The sequence below is a fragment of the Schistocerca piceifrons genome, chromosome 3 (genome assembly GCF_021461385.2).
Source record: "Schistocerca piceifrons isolate TAMUIC-IGC-003096 chromosome 3, iqSchPice1.1, whole genome shotgun sequence".
NCBI lineage: Eukaryota > Metazoa > Arthropoda > Insecta > Orthoptera > Acrididae > Schistocerca > Schistocerca piceifrons.
Genome location: NC_060140.1, coordinates 111,062,298 through 111,069,473, shown reverse-complemented (window position 1 = coordinate 111,069,473; position 7,176 = coordinate 111,062,298). Strand labels below are relative to the sequence as shown.

At 45.5% G+C, this 7,176-nt stretch overlaps 1 non-coding gene across 1 annotated transcript; it reads right to left on the bottom strand.

Moving 5' to 3' along the window:
• Positions 1 to 571: 571 nt before the first annotated feature.
• Trnas-cga lies at positions 572 to 646 on the bottom strand. Its single transcript has one exon. It is a non-coding gene; the product is annotated as a tRNA-Ser (tRNA).
• Between the last annotated feature and the right edge of the window lie 6,530 nt (positions 647 to 7,176).

The window sequence follows — 7,176 nt, the reverse complement described above, 5'->3', positions numbered from 1 at the left end:
TGTGATGTATCTGACCTCAGGAATGTGTCAATAAGGTTTCCCCTTCCTGGGACAATGAATTCACGGTGTTCTTATTTCAATTTCCAGGAGTGTATATTAGCGACATAGGAGACAATCTGAGTAGCCGTCTTAGATTGTTTGCGGATGATGCTGTCATTTACCGTCTTTTAAAGTCATCAGATGATCAAAATGACTTGCAAAATGATTTAGAAAAGATATCTGTATGGTGCGAAAGGTGGCAATTGACCCTGAATAAAGAAAAGTGCGAAGTTATTCACATGAGTACTAAAAGAAATCAGCTAAATTTCGATTACGCGATAAGTCAACAAATCTGAGGGCTGTAAATTCAGCTAAATACTTAGGGATTACAACTACAAATAACCTAAATTCGAACGATCACATAGATAATATTGTGGGTAGAGCAAACGAAAGACTGCGATTCACTGGCAGAACACTTAGAAGGTGCAACAGGTCTACCAAAGAGACTGCTTACACTACGCTTCCAGAATGAGATTTTCACTCTGCAGCGGAGTGTGCGCTGATATGAAACTTCCTGGCAGATTAAAACTGTGTGCCCGACCGAGACTCGAACTCGGGACCTTTGCCTTTCGGGGGCAAGTGCTCTACCAACTGAGCTACCGAAGCACGACTCACGGCCGGTACTCACAGCTTTACTTCTGGCAGTACCTCGTCTCCTACCTTCCAAACTTTACAGAAGCTCTCCTGCGAACCATGCTAGTTCTGCATGGTTCGCAGGAGAGCTTCTGTAAAGTTTGGAAGGTAGGAGACGAGGTACTGGCAAAAGTAAAGCTGTGAGTACCGGGCGTGAGTCGTGCTTCGGTAGCTCAGTTGGTAGAGCACTTGCCCGCGAAGGGCAAAGGTCCCGAGTTCGAGTCTCGGTCGGGCACACAGTTTTAATCTGCCAGGAAGTTTTACACTACGCTTGTCCTCCCTATTCTGGAGTACCGCTGTGCGGTGTGGGATCCGCATCAGGTGGGACTGACAGATGACATCGAAAAATACAAAGAAGGGTAGCTCATTTTACATTATCGCGAGATAGTGGAGACAGTGTCACAGACATGATATGTGAATTTGAGTGGCAGTTTTTCGTTGCGACGGGACCTTCTCATGAAATTTCAATCATCAGTTTTCTCCTCCGATTGCGAAAACGTTCTGTTGGCACCCACCTACGTAGGGAGAAATGATCATCACGATAAAATAAGAGAAATCAGGGTTCGCACGGAAAAATTTAAGTGCTCGTTTTTCCCACGTGCCGTTCGAGAGTGGAAAGGTAGAGAGACAGCATGAAGGTGGTTCATTGAACCCTCTGCGAGGCACTTAATTGTGAATAGCAGAGTAATCACGTGGATGTAGACAGAATGTGAACACCTGTACTTACTTGGGAATGGTTTATTAATAAAAGGTTGGATCCCCATTTGCCATAATACAGCTGCGATTCTTCTTGGAATACTGGCATATAATGATTGTATAGTCCCCAGTGGAATGTTATGCCACTCTTATATCAGAGCCTATTCTAACTCCTGTCGTGACGAGAGGAGGGGAAATCTGATCCGGAGTCTGCGCTCCAATACCGCTCACAAGGGTTCGATAATGTTCAAGTCCGGGGACTGTGCTGGCCAGGAAAGCCGCTGCAGTTGGTTGCATCCTCCTCGTACGACGATTGTACTGTCCTGGTTGTGTGAATGGATGCATTATCGCCGGGCGAAGTGGCCGCGCGGTTCTGGCGCTGCAGTCTGAAACCGCGAGACCGCTACGGTCGCAGGTTCGAATCCTGCCTCGGGCATGGATGTGTGTGATGTCCTTAGGTTAGTTCAGTTTAACTAGTTCTAAATTCTAGGGGACTAATGACCTCAGCAATTGAGTCCCATAGTGCTCAGAGCCATTTGAACCATTTTTTTTTTGATGCATTATCGTCCTGAAATATGGCATCAGTGTTGGGGAGCAACATTTGGATCATGGGGTGCACCTGATCGCCTAAAATGTCCACATAATCGTTGGCTGTAAAGCGGCCTTTGAGAGTAATGATCGTACCAGCAGAATACCATGATATAGCTGCCCACACCATCACACTTCAACCTCCATGCTTAACTGTTGGTATCAATCAATCAGGATGTAGGCTTCTTTGGCGTTCTCCAGACGTAAACCCGGCTCGATTTTGGAAATAACGAAAACGTTAACTCGTCGGACCACATAACATGTTTCCACTGATCAGCAGTCCAGGATTTATGCTCCTGACACCATGTTTTGCATTCCTTTGCTCTGGTTTTGTCACTAATAGTTTCGTTATAGCAGCTCGTCCACGAATGATCGCTTTATGGAGTCATAGGTGGACAGTGTCGGTAGATACGGGGTCTCGAAGATGCCTATTGAGCTCTGCATTCACTTTAGCCGCCGTTGTTTTGTGTTGTTTCGACACAGTTCGTGTTAGCGTACGACGGTCTCTGTCATTTAGTTTTGATTTGCGCCCATTATTACGTTTACACGGTGATGTCTTTCCATTTATTTGTGTAGGCTATCATGACTGTTGCAACAGTTGCTCTTGAAACATTGAATAATTTGGCTGTTTTGGTTGCTGCTGCTCCAGCTAATCGGGCCCCCACAATCTGCCATTTTTGGAACTCCGTCAGGTCTTTCATTGTTCGTCTATCTCGGCCTCTGAATTCAAATACAAGGGTGCATTACTCGTAAACAACCTGCACTGATGCCTAGTCCGATCTGAACACGCAGAGTCTAGCGCAACACGTGCCTTACCTGAGTTGTTGACTGTAAAGTACAACCATCCCATTACTACCACTGTTCACATTATTTTCCCTATCTCCTGTAGATGCGATACGCTGAAATACGAGGGCTATTAGGAAAGTAAGGAACGATAGGTCGCGAAATGGAAACCACAGTTAAAATCAAAACTGTTTTATTTGCAACAGTTAGCTACAACTTGCAGCTACTTATCTTCCATAGTCGCCGATCCGACTTAGAGGTTTGTCGTAGCGTTGTACCAAGTTTCCGATACCCTTGTTATAGAAGGCAGCCGCCAGTGCTTTCTGCCAATTCTCTACGCTGGCCCACAGCTCGGTGTCTGTGCCAAAATGTTGTCTTCATAGCCAGCGGTTCATGTGAGCAGAGATGAAACTCAGAGGGAGACAATTACAGGCTATATTGTGTGTGATCAAACATTTCCAATTGAAAACGATGCAGGAGCATCCTCATTGCCCCTACAGAATGCAGCTGAGAATTGTCTTGACGAAGAAAACGCACGACAGTTATGTAATGTTGGCTGCATAGCTTCAGGCGAAGTTTCTCACCAAGCCCTCGTACCTGGCGGGAGACACTATCGTTCTAGGTATCTTTATGTGCTCCATGTGTGTTCAGAACTAAAACGAACTGCGCAACGCGATCGACGGGCATACTAGAGACACTGCCCCACACATCTGTGCAAAACTTAATCGGATTTTCACTGTGGTCTCCATTTCGCGACCTATCGTTCCTTACTTTCCGAATAACCCTCGGACATGGCACTAAATCTATCACGCTATGCTACGTTGCTCCTCTAGACTCGATGAAACTTGGCATCAGGATCGTTAGCACACCTTCACTTGTGCAAATTTTAAGAAGATTTTGCGTACGCGCAACTGGAGTGACGTAATTGCCCTAAAGACCAAACACACGAGGATTTGGTAAAGAGCGTCCACTGTTCCCTTTACTTCTCAATTACAAGTTTAAGCCAATGCCACCAGGTGGTAGCACACTGCAGCAGTCATCCCCATTTGCTTGACTTAAATCCCGATATACGGTGGCACGTTTCTCAGATATGCCAATTCACTCACTATACAGGGTGTCCCATTTAACTTGACCACCCTAAATAACTGTTTGTCCACATGCAAATTACAAAATGTTTCAAGTAAATGTTCTTTAGTCGTCAGGGGGACATCAATCAGCATGATTGCCTTCGTTGTAGCTTTGTTTTTTTTACAAAGATATGGACAACGGTATGACTTCTTTAACTGGCACCCTGTATTTTTTATTGGGTAATTCATTTCCTCTCCTAAAGACCTATTCAAAAATGTATCACAGTGTACCATTCACTGAAACACAACGTTATTAATTACATAACTCAACATTAACTTTGAGCCCGGAATCACAAACTCATCCACTTGCTGGAATTATCAGAAAAAAAATGAAAACCAAGTAAAAACGTTAACACAAAATGACCTTTGACTCTCCTGTACCATTGCCCAAGAGTAGAAGATTCAAAGGTGCTCAAAGTACAGACCCTGGACAGCGATACACTGGTGCACTCGTTGAATGAAAGAATGACTTACAGCTTCCAGTGTTGCCTGCTGAAGAGAATTACAAGCAAGACCGATACGTTCCTGCATGTCCTCTGGAGCTGTTGGAATATCGTGATAGACAACGACTTTAATCCAGAATGAGATTTTCACTCTGCAGCGGAGTGTGCGCTGGTATGAAACTTCCTGGCAGATTAAAACTGTGTGCCCGACCGAGACTCGAACTCGGGACCTTTGCCTTTCGTGGGCAAGTGCTCTACCAACTGAGCTACCGAAGCACGACTCACGGCCGGTACTCACAGCTTTACTTCTGCCAGTACCTCGTCTCCTACCTTCCAAACTTTACAGATGCTCTCCTGGTAGAGCACTTGCCCGCGAAAGGCAAAGGTCCCGAGTTCGAGTCTCGGTCGGGCACACAGTTTTAATCTGCCAGGAATCAGCGCACACTCTGCTGCAGAGTGAAAATCTCATTCTAGAAACATCCCCAAGGCTGTGGCTAAGCCATGTTTCCGCAATATGCTTTCTTTCAGGAGTGCTAGTTCTGCTAGGTTCGCAGGAGAGCTTCTGTAAAGTTTGGAAGGTAGGAGACGAGGTACTGGCAGAAGTAAAGCTGTGAGTACCGGCCGTGAGTCGTGCTTCGGTAGCTCAGTTGGTAGAGCACTTGCCCGCGAAAGGCAAAGGTCCCGAGTTCGAGTCTCGGTCGGGCACACAGTTTTAATCTGCCAGGAAGTTTCAACGACTTTAATGCATCCCCAAAGAAAAAAGTCCAGGGAATTTAAACGAGGAGACCTAGCAGGCTATGTAACTGTTCCTCCTCGACCAATCCATCTGGCAGGATACCTTCGGTTCAGAACACGACATGCACGGAAGGCATTATGTGCTGGACAGCCATCGTGTTGATACCACATAAGCATTCTGGTTCTTAGCGGCACTTCATCCATAAGAGGCGGAAGAACTCGTCTGAGGAAGTTGGCATACGTTGTGCCGTTTAGCCTACCGTTGATGAAATAAGGGCCAATAATTGTAGTACCAAGCATCCCACACCAGATGTTAACTCTCCATTGACGCTGATGTTCCACCAGTCTAAGCCATCGTGGGTTGTCGCTGGAGCAATAATGCATGTTCCTTGTATTTACCTGTCCTTTGTTTGAGGAGGATCATTCATCGGTAATCAGAACATTGGAGGAGAAGTTCGGGTTGGCGAGGATTTGCTGCTGTGCCCACTGGCAGAACTGTACACGATTCTGGGAATCATTCCCATGCATTTCTTGATGCAGGTGTACATGGTAAGGATGGAACCGGTGGCGTGTAACAATACGGTGTACACTGGTTTTAGGAATGCCAATCTTGTGTTCAAGCTGTCGTGTGCTCACTTGTGGATTCATAGTAACGGAAGCGAGAACAGTAACTTCGGCAGCTTCGTCTGTGCGAGTGCTACGTCGATTACATTGTCGTGGATTGAAACTTCCGTTTCCTGAAGCTTTGTGACAAGACGAGAGAACATCCGTCATGAAGTTGGGTTCTTGTAAGGATATAGCTCTCTGTACAGTTCCGCTGCTTGCGTAGCATTTCGCCTACCTTCAGCAGCAACAACAACAACAACTACAAGAAAAGAAGCGTTATGTCGATGCAGTTTGTAGGAAGGAGAGTCTTTACTGTATGCCTACTCTAAACTAAACTACTGTACTAAATGTTCCCATACATAAGAAAACAGTATTACAATTACTGTTCTCCTAACTTGCATTCCCCACAGATGAGTAGCATTTCTACATTCTCTTCGTTGGTGTACGTGCTACTCACACAACTCTTCAACTGACGATGGTTGACGGAATGAACGGGTGTGCATTTACATTTGTCCTCTGTCAACGTCATCACGTGGATGTGTTCCATTACCCCGAGTATCTGTGAATTGTGAACACCCAGATGTGAATTTGTGGACACCCAGATGTTTACTCACGAGCCGCTGCTGCTCTCCACAGCCACCTTTGTTGTTTTTTATTCCCCAACTGCAGCCGTACAAGGAGAATACATTAGAGATTAGGTGTATAACGCAAGATATCTTCTCATGCTACTTTATTACTTTTTTCACGCAAACATCTTTCGGACCCCCCCCCCCCCCCCCCACACACACAATTATTATTCACTTCCATATCATAAAATTTTACAATGTGTTCTGCACTGTGACTTTAACAACTATTAACTGTAAACTCCCCCCCCCCCCCCCAATGAACCATGGACCTTGCCGTTGGTGGGGAGGCCTGTGTGCCTCAGCGATACAGATAGCCGTACCGTAGGTACAACCACAACGGAGGGGTATCTGTTGAGAGGCCAAACAAACGTGTGGTTCCTGAAGAGGGGCAGCAGCCTTTTCAGTAGTTGCAAGGGCAACAGCCTGGATGATTGACTGATCTGGCCTTGTAACAATAACCAAAACGGCCTTGCTGTGCTGGTACTGCGAACGGCTGAAAGCAATGGCATGCAGCTTTACTGTAGCGAAAGGCTATTTACAATTTGTACAGAAATCAGATGGCAGTTATAAGAGTCGAGGGACATGAAAGTGAAGCAGTGGTTGGGAAGGGAGTAAGACAGGGTTGTAACCTCTCCCCAATGTTATTCAATCTGTATATTGAGCAAGCAGTAAAGGAAACAAAAGAAAAATTCGGAGTAAGTATTAAAATCCATGGAGAAGAAATAAAAACTTTGAGGTTCGCCGATGACATTGTAATTCTGTCAGAGACAGCAAAGGACTTGCAAGAGCAGTTGAACGGAATGGATGGTGTCTTGGAGGGAGGATATAAGATGAACATCAACAAAAGCAAAACAATGATAACGGAATGTAGTCGAATTAAGTCGGGTGATTTTGAGGCTA